We start from the raw sequence: 12,137 nt of genomic DNA on the forward strand, positions 1-12,137 counted from the left end.
TACATCAAAATACAAATTACATCAAAATATCATATCGACAACATACAAACAACTTAGTCGATAACATGTACATTGGTCTTCAAACGAGCTCCTTTTCCCATATTAAATTGGGAATGTTCAATGCCATAAATTGCAATTGCCTTGCTGTCAAGGCCAAATTCCAACTGTGAGCAATATCATATTGAGCTCTAAGCCATTGGCGTGACATCGAGGAACCGGACAATCTTCAACAAGTTCAACATTGACAAAATGATTTCCACCAATATATACGCGCTACCCAACACTTGGGTCACTCTCTCGGGATTTGCTTGGGGGTTCTCGCATGAGAAGGAAGCACCGACGAGCTCCTAAATGCATAAGGACAACATTAAATCTTGAAGCAAATAAGTATCCAAAGAAAAGGCATGCTCATCCACTTATTTAAAGCGCGTAACCTTCTTCATGTAGGATTTCCTTCATCGAATAAAAACCTCACTTTGATTGTACAAAGTACAATAAAGGGGAGGTTGTCGATAAGCTCTTCATACAACTCCCCTTCTCAAATGCGGACCATTCTTCTTGACTTCTTCCTAATGCAATGCAGAAAGCTCTATAACCGCAGTTGCCATCGCCAACAGGGTCATGGACTCTAACAATGTATTTATGCATTTCTTTAGGAATATCCAACCCGTAATCCTTAGGACCCCTCGTCTTTCCAAAGTCTAAGCCATCTCACACATTTCGTGGTGTGACTGTTTTTGGAGAAGGCTTATTTCGTGGTGTGGTTGTTTTTGGTGTTTTGGGAGAAGGTTTATTTCTTGGTGTGGTTGTTTTTGGTGTTTTTGGAGAAGGCTTATTTGTTGGTGTGGTGTGGATGTTTTTTGTGTTTTTGGAGAAGGCTTATTTGTTGGTGTGGTGTGGATGTTTTGGGTTGGTAGTTTTGGAGAAGACTTCTTTCTTGGTGTAGTGTGGGTGTTTTGGGTGGGCGTAGTGTTTGGTTGTGACGAGACCCACTCTTCATGGTCACGTTGAGAATGTTCAAAATGGGATCTCACTTTGAAGAGTTATCATCTCTAGTTTGAAGCTTTCTGCTGCAGCTACCTTTCGGCCGACCTTTGGTTTTTTCTTCCTCACAAGGCGGCACTAGCCATGTACTTTCTGGTACGGCAATCTCCATAAGCTTCCTAATCATAACCCTCTGCTCTTCTTCAGAAACCATTGAAAACCTATTCATGAACAAGTTTATCGAAGGTGCAACATCGGGACCAACACCCACTGACACATTGGGAGAAGCAGACAATGTTTTCCAAAAGGGGTCGATAACAGTCAAAGGGATGGACCACTCTTGCTATTCAAACTCAATTAATTCATGAGCACATGGCAGTCCATGGCTCGTATGCAAATAACACCAACACCTTATCTCTCCATCTTTAACACGCTTTACGCGGGTATCTATTTCTTCAAATAACAAGTCTAAACACTTGCGTGAGACAAGGCCTCTGAGTTCATGAAACAAAGGAATCCGGTGGTGGTGGCTTTGAAGTTACAATCATACTTTCTCGAAGGTAGCTCTAATCTCGGACATCCGGATCTCTAGAATCGGGTGGATTAAGCTTAAACATACTCAAAAAATCATGACAGGTTTGCATTTTCCTAGTACACGCTTCACCGAAAGCATGAGACCCCTTCAACTCTATTGGTCATTGTACTCCCAAAGTGAATGTGTTGGTCAGTCTAACAACATACGAATCGATCCCTATGAGGAAACCAAGTTTCTCACAAATAACAAACAAAATTGGAGTACTCAACCCTGTAATATTTTTCCAAAGCATCCCATCTACGCTAGAAAATAACCTCTGTCTTCGATTTGACTACAGTGTTCCACGAGAACTGGGCCTTCTCTACAAGTTCTGTAGTTGGAAAAATATCGTAATATTTTGAAAGGACGCACGTAGCGATATGTCATCTACATAGATGCTTGTGTGCGTTAAGGAAAACTCTGTCAGCGGCACTCATCAGGGCTAAGTCCCTGTCAGACACAATCACAGATGGGCTTATGTCACCAAGCAAGCCACTAAAATGATGCAGGGCCCACTCATAGTCGACATTGTTGTTTTGATCGGCAAAGACGACACCGGTGAAATATTTCCACGTTGAAGTCACCCCTACAAACTATACGAAAGGCCACCGATACCTGTTAGTTTTGTAGGTAGCGTCTAACATGAAAACTGTTGGAAAAGTCCAAGCCAACTTAACACCTTCTGGATGGGCCCATAACAATCCCGTTATCTCCTCGGTATTCTCATCCCTGTCTCAACTCCTCAAAATAATGTTCTTTTGCTAAAACTCACTTAATCTGCGCAATTGTGTGAGACCATTCATATCCATTTCACCTTACGCCTTGCGGTGTAGACTTGGGATATACTAGAGATGTTATCATGATACCTATTCTTGATGGAATCCAATATTTGTTTAGGTTTTATTCCACACTTACTCATCTCGACAAATAATCGAACTCGGAATAGTTAGTCGAGTAGCAAATGCATGTCCTTCAAGGGTCTTCGCCAATGGATGGTTGTGAAGACCATTAAGAATCGACAATTTTCCAACTATCGATAAAGGTCGCATTGGAAAACACCTTTTAACTTAAATGGACATCCCGATTTCTTGGTTCTGACCTTCTCTTATTAGCCCCTCTTAGCCTTCCTTCTTGTGTGACCGATACACACCCGAGCACTCGCAAGCCAAATTCAATCTTGCTACTCGGTTTCCTTTGGCACACTCCGACTTTTCAATGACCACAACAACATTAACTTGTCTTCCTCTAGCGGTTGCCCAACCGATTGCCTCGCTACGTGTATGAAAGACCTAAACACATAAAAAACAACAACTATTATTAATACACTAATAAAATTATATTTAGAAATTTTTTTTAAAAAAATGAAATCAATGCCTACTCAATCATACCTCTTCCGTAGTAAAAATTTCTGTTGTATCACTTAAAATCGGTTGACAATCCACATCATTCGAGTTTGCAGAGGATCGGTTCCCGGATAGCGGCAAAGAATTCTACATATAGAAGAATAAAACAAGAGTCTCAAACAATTTGCATTTAGTTTCAAAGTCACAAAAAAAAAAAACTTTTAATTAAATTTAGTCCAAACGACCCAGCCATGTAGTTTCATAGAGGGTCCAAACGACCCGGCCATGTAGTTCTATAGTGTCCCCAAACGACCCGGAGAAGTCGTTCTATAGTTTTACCAAACGACCCAGCCATGTAGTCCTATAGTGTAATCAAACGACCCGGACATGTCGTTCTGTAGTGTTCTCAAACTACACGACCATGTCGTTTGATAGTGTTCCCAAACGACCAAGCCATGTCGTTTGGGCTCGGGTTTTGCATTTATTCATTTTGCATCCATTCATTCATTCAATCAATCAAGTGTTTTGTATTCATTTTAATCAAGTGTTACCTCATTATTTAGGTTTGCACTTTGTCGTCGACGATTTCTCGGCATTTCATTTGCTCGACTTGTCGCATCTTCAAATTCTTCACCTTGACCTTCAACATTTTGTTCCACTTCTTCACTTTCAACATATCTTCTATTTTCTCCTTCTCTAATTTGTTGTTCTTCTCTAATTTATTGTTGTACCTCAAACATTACCTCAAATACTTCTTCTTCATTTTCATGTTCCATTTAGAGAAACTTGAGTATGTAGAGAAACTTGAGTATTCTATGTAAATCCTAAACTCTAAACTGAGTGAATGAGTATTCTATATATATTTGAAATTTTGATATATTTCGAATAATTGAGTGAAATATATTTGTAAACCCCCCAAACTAGTTTATTATTTACAATTGAATAAAAAAAATGGAAAATAACAAGTTTAGATATAAAACAAATTATTATTTTAGATTTGGATAATTGAGTGAAATATGTTTGAAATTAAATTTTTTATGTCGGCACTAAATTTGTAAACCCTAAACCCTAAACCCAAACCCCAAACCCCAAACTAGTTTCACGATTCAAAATTTGAAAAGAAAATAATAAATAATAAGTTTATAAATAAAACAAATTATTATTTTGAATAATTAAGTAAAATATGTTAGCACGAAATTTGTAAACAACTCTAAACCCTAAACCCTAAATCTCAATCTAGTTTATGATTCACAATTTTAAAAATAAAATAAAAAATAACAAGTTTAGATATAAAACAAATTATTATTTCAAATAATTAAGTGAAATATGTTGGTACGAAATTTCTAAACCCTGAACTTTGAACTCTAAACCCCAAACTAGTTTATGATTCACAATTGAAAAAATTATAATAATAACAAGTTTAGATATAAAACAAATTATTATTTTAGATTTTATAGCATGTTTGATTACATGTAGCATGTTTGATTACATGTTTTAACTTGGTTATAAAGATACTATGTCACGGAATTTCTAAACCCTGAACTCTGAACTCCAAACTCCAAACTAGTTTATGATTAACAATTGAAAAAATAATAATAATAACAAGTTTAGATATAAAACAAATTATTATTTTAGATTTTAGCATGTTTGATTACATGTTTTAACTTGGTTATAAAGATACTATGTCATAACAGATAAAGAGTGCAGAGTGTATATAGTTTTATTGATGTAATTGTGTTGTTTCTAACCCAATTTTTTAAATCGGATTTCAATTTTTCTAATTCAATTGAAATCGTTTGAGCGCGTTGGAATCGTTTGAGCGCGTGTCCGCGTTGTTTGAGTGTACACTCAAACCATTGTGACCAAGTCGCTTGAGTGTATACTCAAATTACATGTCCAAGTCGTTTGAGTGTATACTCAAAACTACATGGACAAGTCGTTTGAGTGTTACTCACACTAACACACAAACTACGCGGCCATATCGTTTGAGTGTACACTCAAACTACGCGGCCATGTCATTTGAGTGTACACTCAAACTACGCGGCCAGTTGTTTGAGCGTACACTCAAACTACGCGGCCAGTTGTGTGTTAGTGTGAGTAACACTCAAACGACTTGTCCATATCGTTTGAGTATACACTCAAACGACTTGGCCATGTAGTTTGAGTGTAACTCAAACTCAAACTAACACTCAAACGACATGGTCATGTCGTTTCTGTTTACACTCAAACGACATGAGTTTGAGTGTAAACAGAAACGACTCGTCCAAGTCATTTGAGTGTAAACAGAAATGACCCGGAGGGTTCGTTTTGGCGATACCGGTTGAATTGGTTGCTGGGCTTGGGCTTTGATGGCAAACTTGTAATATGGTAAATTTGTAAAATTTCTTTTTTATTTAGGGGTTGCCCAATCCAATTTGATGAGTGCCCAATGGAATCACCATCATTATTTCCTTGTTTTATTCTCTATTTTGTCCTTTTCTAAAAACGTAAGAAACCGACTATTGACTTATTGAGTACTGACCAAGCTTTTCTCATGCACCGACTCCTAATTACGAACAGTTTCTAAAACGACATGCATGCTAAACTCTATATAAACATAGACCGAGAGGAGAAAACATACCTTTGCCAATATCCAGCAAGCCAAAGCTCATGAAGTAACTGCCGCACCATCAGGGCCTGCCCTGAAAATTGAGGGCCGAAAGCGAGTTTTTTAAAATGGGCCTATATTATTGAGAAAAAAACAAGTTTTTTACATGAGGGGACGTGGGCTAATGTTTGAGTGGACTAGACTGCACATAATTTGATTGGATTGAACAACCTTAAGTCATTTACATGTGGTCTAGTGGGTATAAAATTATACTTGGGGCCCAAAATTTAACCAACAAGCTGGGGGCCCTAGGCGGCCGCCTAGTTGGCCTGCCCTCAGAGCCGACCCTGCACACCATGCGTGGTAAGCCAATCTTTTACCCATTTTTAATTTTGTCTTTTTCCAAATTAAACTTGCAAACGTCGAGGAAGAATAGCAGAACGTGTTGAAGTGCCACAATCCAAAACCACGCCATGTATGGTAACGCATTTTTCTCCTTTTTCTGTCCGAACTAACACTGATTCTTTTGCGCAACATATAATGGAATCTCACTTACTTTATTCATACATGGCAGCTTTACCCTCAATCTCGCATCTTAGAATTATGTTGGACAGCTTGTGAGACTAGAAAAACAATTTCTTGGCAAAGAATAGGCACGGGGCATTATTTCTCTCCAAGACAGGTTAGTGTAATATACATAATGTACATAAAACTATAATACAACTATGTTATTAGTGGAATATGCATGAGGTTAGAAAAGGATGCATGAACCTGATCAATGAAATGGCATGGTTTATTTTGGATATATTGCTTCAGAATCCTCTATGTAATGTTAACCTAGATTCTTCATCATCAGCCATCCAAAACAAACCAAGTTTTCGAAAACAAATCATTTTTTTTTTTTTTTGAAATTCATTTTGAAAACAATGTGAAACAAAACATTTTTTTATCCACAGAACAAGAAATACCACGAATGATTGCATCACAAGTGAAGGTGGGGGAATGAGTTACCGACGAGAATGTGAGCATGAGGACGACTATCGGATAGAAGTACAATCAAACTTGGCACCTATAAACAAGATGATATTCTTTTCCCTTTGATTGCTTGACCTTCACAACGTACTAAACGACACCCAAAAACTTTCTTCCAAAACAGATAAAACATAAAGCATAGGACCAATCTTCTGGAGACGACTTCCTCATACATCGCAATCACTAGTAGTGAATCCTCCAATGCCTTCCATTATTTTATTTTATTTTTATTATTATTTTTTTTTTGTACTTCTCAACTAGGAGATATAGTTGACTTAGAGATCAAGAGCGGACTTTCATAGGACTATAATGTAGGCTTAGGTGATGGGCTCAGAAAGAAAGGATAGGATCAAAAAATATATTTTTGGAGTAGAACTTGTCATATAAAGGGATGAGTAATTGGAATGATGGTAGTGAGATGATGATACAGATTCTAAATCTCAAACGAAACTGCCCCTTGTTTAAGTTTTCCATTTTGGACCGGTGTTGATTATTTTGTGCAACTCTAAGCATTTTGAGTTCTGACGGGGTTGTTTTTTATTTTTTTTTTTTTTGCCCCTGGCACTACGATTTTTTTTTCAACACCTTCTTGGGATAAATAACATGGGGGGTGATTGTTTCGTGATCAAAGATGGATGAAATGATGCCCCTGGAATATGACAAGTTCTGTAAGAGTGGGTATGGGTAATCTATGGGTAGGCCAAGGATTTATTAGGCTTCCTAAAGGATATGGGCTTATATTGTGGGAAACAAAAAATAGGCTAAGGCTCAAATGGGCTTCAATCGGGAACATATGATATTAGGTGGGCTTATGAGGCTAAAAACAAAACGATCAAAGATGGCCTGTTCCATCGTCTCTCTAAGATTTCCACTATACTCTTCATCTTAAAATAAACAAAGTTGGGTAAAAAGTAGTACCTCTTTAATTGGTCGGCATTGGTAGGATTTTCCATGTAGAATCTTCATAGTGAATGGACATTCACTGTTGGGTTTGAACTTTCTGGTTCATTGATTCCACTCTAGTCTGGATCTGCTTGCTCAGCTTTACTTGCAACAATCTGTCTCCATTGGTATCTAAGTCCCAGTAGAACATCAATGCCCTCCTTCATATATCTCGGCACTCAAGAATGTTGATCGTATATGAACTCCTCTCATCCATCTGCTCTTTGATGTAGTCAGATTCGAGTTAGCTGACTTCTTTGATAGATAGCTCTCATGACTTTGATGGATGCAAATGGATGTTGATGATGCAATATGGAGTTTGCCCTCTCCACGGTAGGGTAGCTGGTTGGTTGATTGGCTAAGTAGCCGTTGATTGATGGAATGCAGAATATTCCCCTTCTTCAGTAGGGTAGTTGATCAAATGATGTTGTGGAGTTTTGCCCTCTCCACGAGGGTAAATGCATAATGCTGAATGCTGATGTTGATGTTGGTGATCTTAGACATTTGAAAAATCTTCTCAAACATAACCGCTGAACTTTCTTCCTCCTCAATCTCTTATTCTCGGTGAGTGATTCTCTCATCTTCGAACAATGAAAATCATGTACCACCTTAAGACAATAGATTATCCTAGATACGATCAACACTTCTATAGATTCCTTAAGTAAGTTGATCAGGCTTCAACGCTCAGAGGGGATCAAGGTTATACCAATCTGCACATAATGTGGTTCATTTGTAGTGCCAAGGTTGATGGTCTTTGTCTCCATAATGACTAGCATCTGTCAATCCTCAGACTGCTCATGAGAAAGAATGGACTCAGCAGCTTCATTGTACATTCCTTCTTCATTGTTGGGGGGAGGGGATCATAATAATCTGCACAAGTCATTCAATCATCTTGCACTAAGGCAAGTGGATAAATCATATCTGCGGGAGTTTTAAAACTTTTTTGATTTTTTTGGATTTTTGAAATATATGAATTTTTTTGGATTTTTGAAATATTTGAATTTTTTTGGATTTTTGAAATATCTGAATTTTTTGGATTTTGGATTTTTTTCTCTTTTTTATTCATAAAATAATAAAACAAACTAATTGAGAGTAGAAAACTTATCTGTGCCAAGCAGTGGACCGGGATTAAATATAGGAGAGAAATTGATTCGGAACCCATCAACTAATGTTGCAGCTCCATGCATGAGTGATGAATTTTCTAAATGATGTGGTTTCTCCATGAGCAACATATCAAACTTCGTGATGCTATGTGATTTGTACGCCACACCCCCTGAGAAGTCAAGTTTCCATCTTGGGTCTAGTGCATGAATGTCATCACAAACACATGAGTGCTTAGACGCGCCCCTAGCTTGAAAGTGATTGTGGTGGTTGAATGGCCATTTCATATGATCATGGTTGGTGGTGTTTCCCAACCTCTCCATTGTCAACTTATTTTGGGTTTGATGGCAGCTAGATCTTGAAGAGACAAACATAGAGTAGTCCCGTTCACCAAATACCAATAAAGTCATTAGAAGAATAACCTGCCAGAATATTGCAATGACAAATGACTTCAATTTTCTTGAGCTTGGCCTCTGATCTTCCAAGTGTGAGGAAGATGTCAAGTCTTTGAGACTAATAGTAAGATGCTCAAAACGCCTATCATTGGAATCCGGCTTAGCCATAATAAGCTAGTCTTCAGAGAAAAGTACTGCGAAAGCATCACTATAGTCCTCTACATTGTATTCTAGTGAAGTGATCTTGATAGCATAAATGGAATCTTTTTCTTCATCAAAAATAGGAGGACAAAACATGTCAAAGAGCTTGATACTATAATCTTCTGCATCATCTATTAGGGAGATGTTTTGAGAATCCTGGTCATCCGGTTCGAAGATAGACTTGGTAGACTTCTCAAGTACCACTTCTTAGACCTTTTGGTCTTCTAAAAAAATTGGCTCACGATCCTTCAACTGTCGTAAAGAAGATGGTGAAGTATATACCTTATCTTTGGGCTTATCAAACTCCTTATCTAGAACATGCAACAAAGGTGGAGCCGGTAATGGTGTCTTCTTAGTTGGTGATTCAGCAAACAGAGGTGCCACTTTTCCATCCAATGATATAGCCTTGGCTTTGGGCCTTGCTTGTGTTTGTGCCTTGTAATCTTTTATTGCATCTTGAAAATTGAACGGCTTGAAGAGCAACATGGCACTAACCTTGGATGCTTGCTTGAGTAGGGTAATGAATTAGGCCGGACTTTGCTTGACAGGCTCTAATGTGTGAACTTCTCCATTGTAGTATGGTAATGGATTCGTTGCAACATTTGGAGTACCGAGATGTGATGCATCAATTCTCCCTGATTCGATCAAATCTTATATCGCATGCTTGAGAGCTCCACACTTTTCTGTAAGATGTCCAAGTGACTGATGGAAATCACAATGTTTAAAAGCATCATACCAATATGGTAGTGGATTTGGAGGAGGCCTAGGCTGCAATAGTGTAACTAGGCCTTGCTGGATCAAAGCCTTGAGAATGACCGACAATGGGTACGGTAGCTCTGTGAACTGCCTCTGTGGTTTAGGGAACCCTCTATTTTGATATCCTTGTTGTCTTGGAGGATATGCAATCTGATTGGAAGAAGGATGAGTTGTCACCTCTTCTTGGATCTGTGCGGATGGCTGAGATTGTACTTGTGTGGCAACAGCGTGTGTGTCCTTTTGCTTATTGACAATAAATTAAGGTGGCTTCTTCTTCTGAGCATCGTTTGAACCTGAAGATACAATTGAGGTCATAGTTCCACAAGCTAAATCATCTTCAATTTGAGTCCCTACTGAAACCAAAGCCTGAAAAGATGGATGATAGCTGAGACTCAATCGATTTGCATATTCGGAGTTCAAACTCTTTACCACCATTCGAATCTGTTCGGTCTCTGACGGCCTGTCTAGAATCTGAGCTGCTTTGGTCCTCCACCTAGTTACATACTCAGTGAATGTCTCAATCGGACCTTGCTTGAGTGCCTCCAATTATCTTCGACCCATCGGATGTCCTCAGATTGTATGAAAATGGGTCACAAAAATTTGCAAGTTCAGCCCACGTTCTCATCTTCGAAGGCGTCCGTGTTCATCCACCAAGTCGATTGTCGCACCCTTTAAACTCCTCCGGAATAATTGGACCAATAGTTCTCGCCCGATCCCCATAGGCGCAAGTAGCTAGCGTACATTTTCACATGGGCTTTAGGACACCCGGCCCGGTCATATCTCTCCATCTTAGGGAATTCAAAACCATGTGGAACCCTAATTTGTGGATATGGACAAAGACTATCCAAATCGAACTCATCTGCTTTAATCTTAGTTAATGCCTCCTCAAGCTTTTTTCAATAATGCGCGCCATGGGCCTTGGTATTGATCTTGGATGATAGGAATTTGATTTTGGGTGTTCATATAAGTGGTAGGTTGTGGTGTCTGTGTGATGTATGGAGGAGGGAACATGAATGGTGTAGAGCTCATGGGTTGGGATAAATTTAGGGTGAACATGGGTGTGGATGTATATTGGTTTAGGTTGTAGTATGAATGGTGAATGGTGGGTTGTGCCATGTAGGTAGGGTCGATATAAGAGATAGGTTGGCTTGGAGTCTGAGTTGGTATAGGAAGTTGTAGTTGAGTGGATTGATGCATGAAATTCCTAGTAGGCAGCTGAGCTTGTGGAGTAGGTAGATTAAAATCAAACCTTGGTGGTGGTAGCGGAGTGGATTGCCCTTGAGATAATTGTCCTTGCCCTATGTTCATGAATTTTGGTAGCATTTATTGAAGCATTCTCTCCATTGCTTGTCTCATTAGTTCTTCCAATCCAGGAGGGGGTGATGTTGGACTCTGAACACCTCCTTGGGGTGATTGTCCATTGCTAGACAGTGGTTGTTCACCTTGAGAGATAAGGGGGGAACTAACCATTGGCTGAGACGCTAGTGGAAGAGACCCTTGAGGAGAATTAGTTGGTAGATTCTCCATTTCCATAAGCGAGTTAACAATTGCACGAGATAACCTTAACCCCAGCCTTCTATTCCAACTGGCTTCCAGATAAGCCTTCTTCTTTCCTATCTTAACTGAAACACCTCGAAAGAAAACGTAAGTCTGACTCTCTAGGGATGTCCCCATCGGAGTCACCAAAAAACCTGTACGCACAAAAATGTGTACCTAGGTCTATGCAATTGATTTTAGAGTCGCCACTAACTTTATTAAGGAAAAGTTGAGTAAAACCTATGTGAAGGACTAGCCCTCGAAACTAGATGATTACTGGGTTCGGGAGTCAAGGTACGATGTGGGAAGGTGTTAGGCACCCACACTTACCTGGTAAAACTAGCCTTCCTTCTATTGAGGTGTAATGTATTAAGATAGGCAAACGAAGAAAGCTTGAAAATTAATCTACCAAGTTTGATGATCTTCACTAAATTATTTAAAAGAAAATGACAATATGCTATAGTAAAACTAAAAAAACAAATAATCCTAATATGCAATACTAATTAAAATAAAAGAGAAAAGAAAGATGTCACCTTGTTGGGAATGTTGCCTCATACTTAAATGTAGATTGATTGATTGATGATCTTGATTGATTGTTGATAAATGATGATGATAACCTTGATTTGGAATTGACAACTATAATTTTTGGATTGAAACAGGTGATTTGAGAACAAAACAACTTTTGG

This window comes from Coptis chinensis, chromosome 9, assembly GCF_015680905.1.
Source record: "Coptis chinensis isolate HL-2020 chromosome 9, ASM1568090v1, whole genome shotgun sequence".
In the NCBI taxonomy this organism is placed as follows: domain Eukaryota; kingdom Viridiplantae; phylum Streptophyta; class Magnoliopsida; order Ranunculales; family Ranunculaceae; genus Coptis; species Coptis chinensis.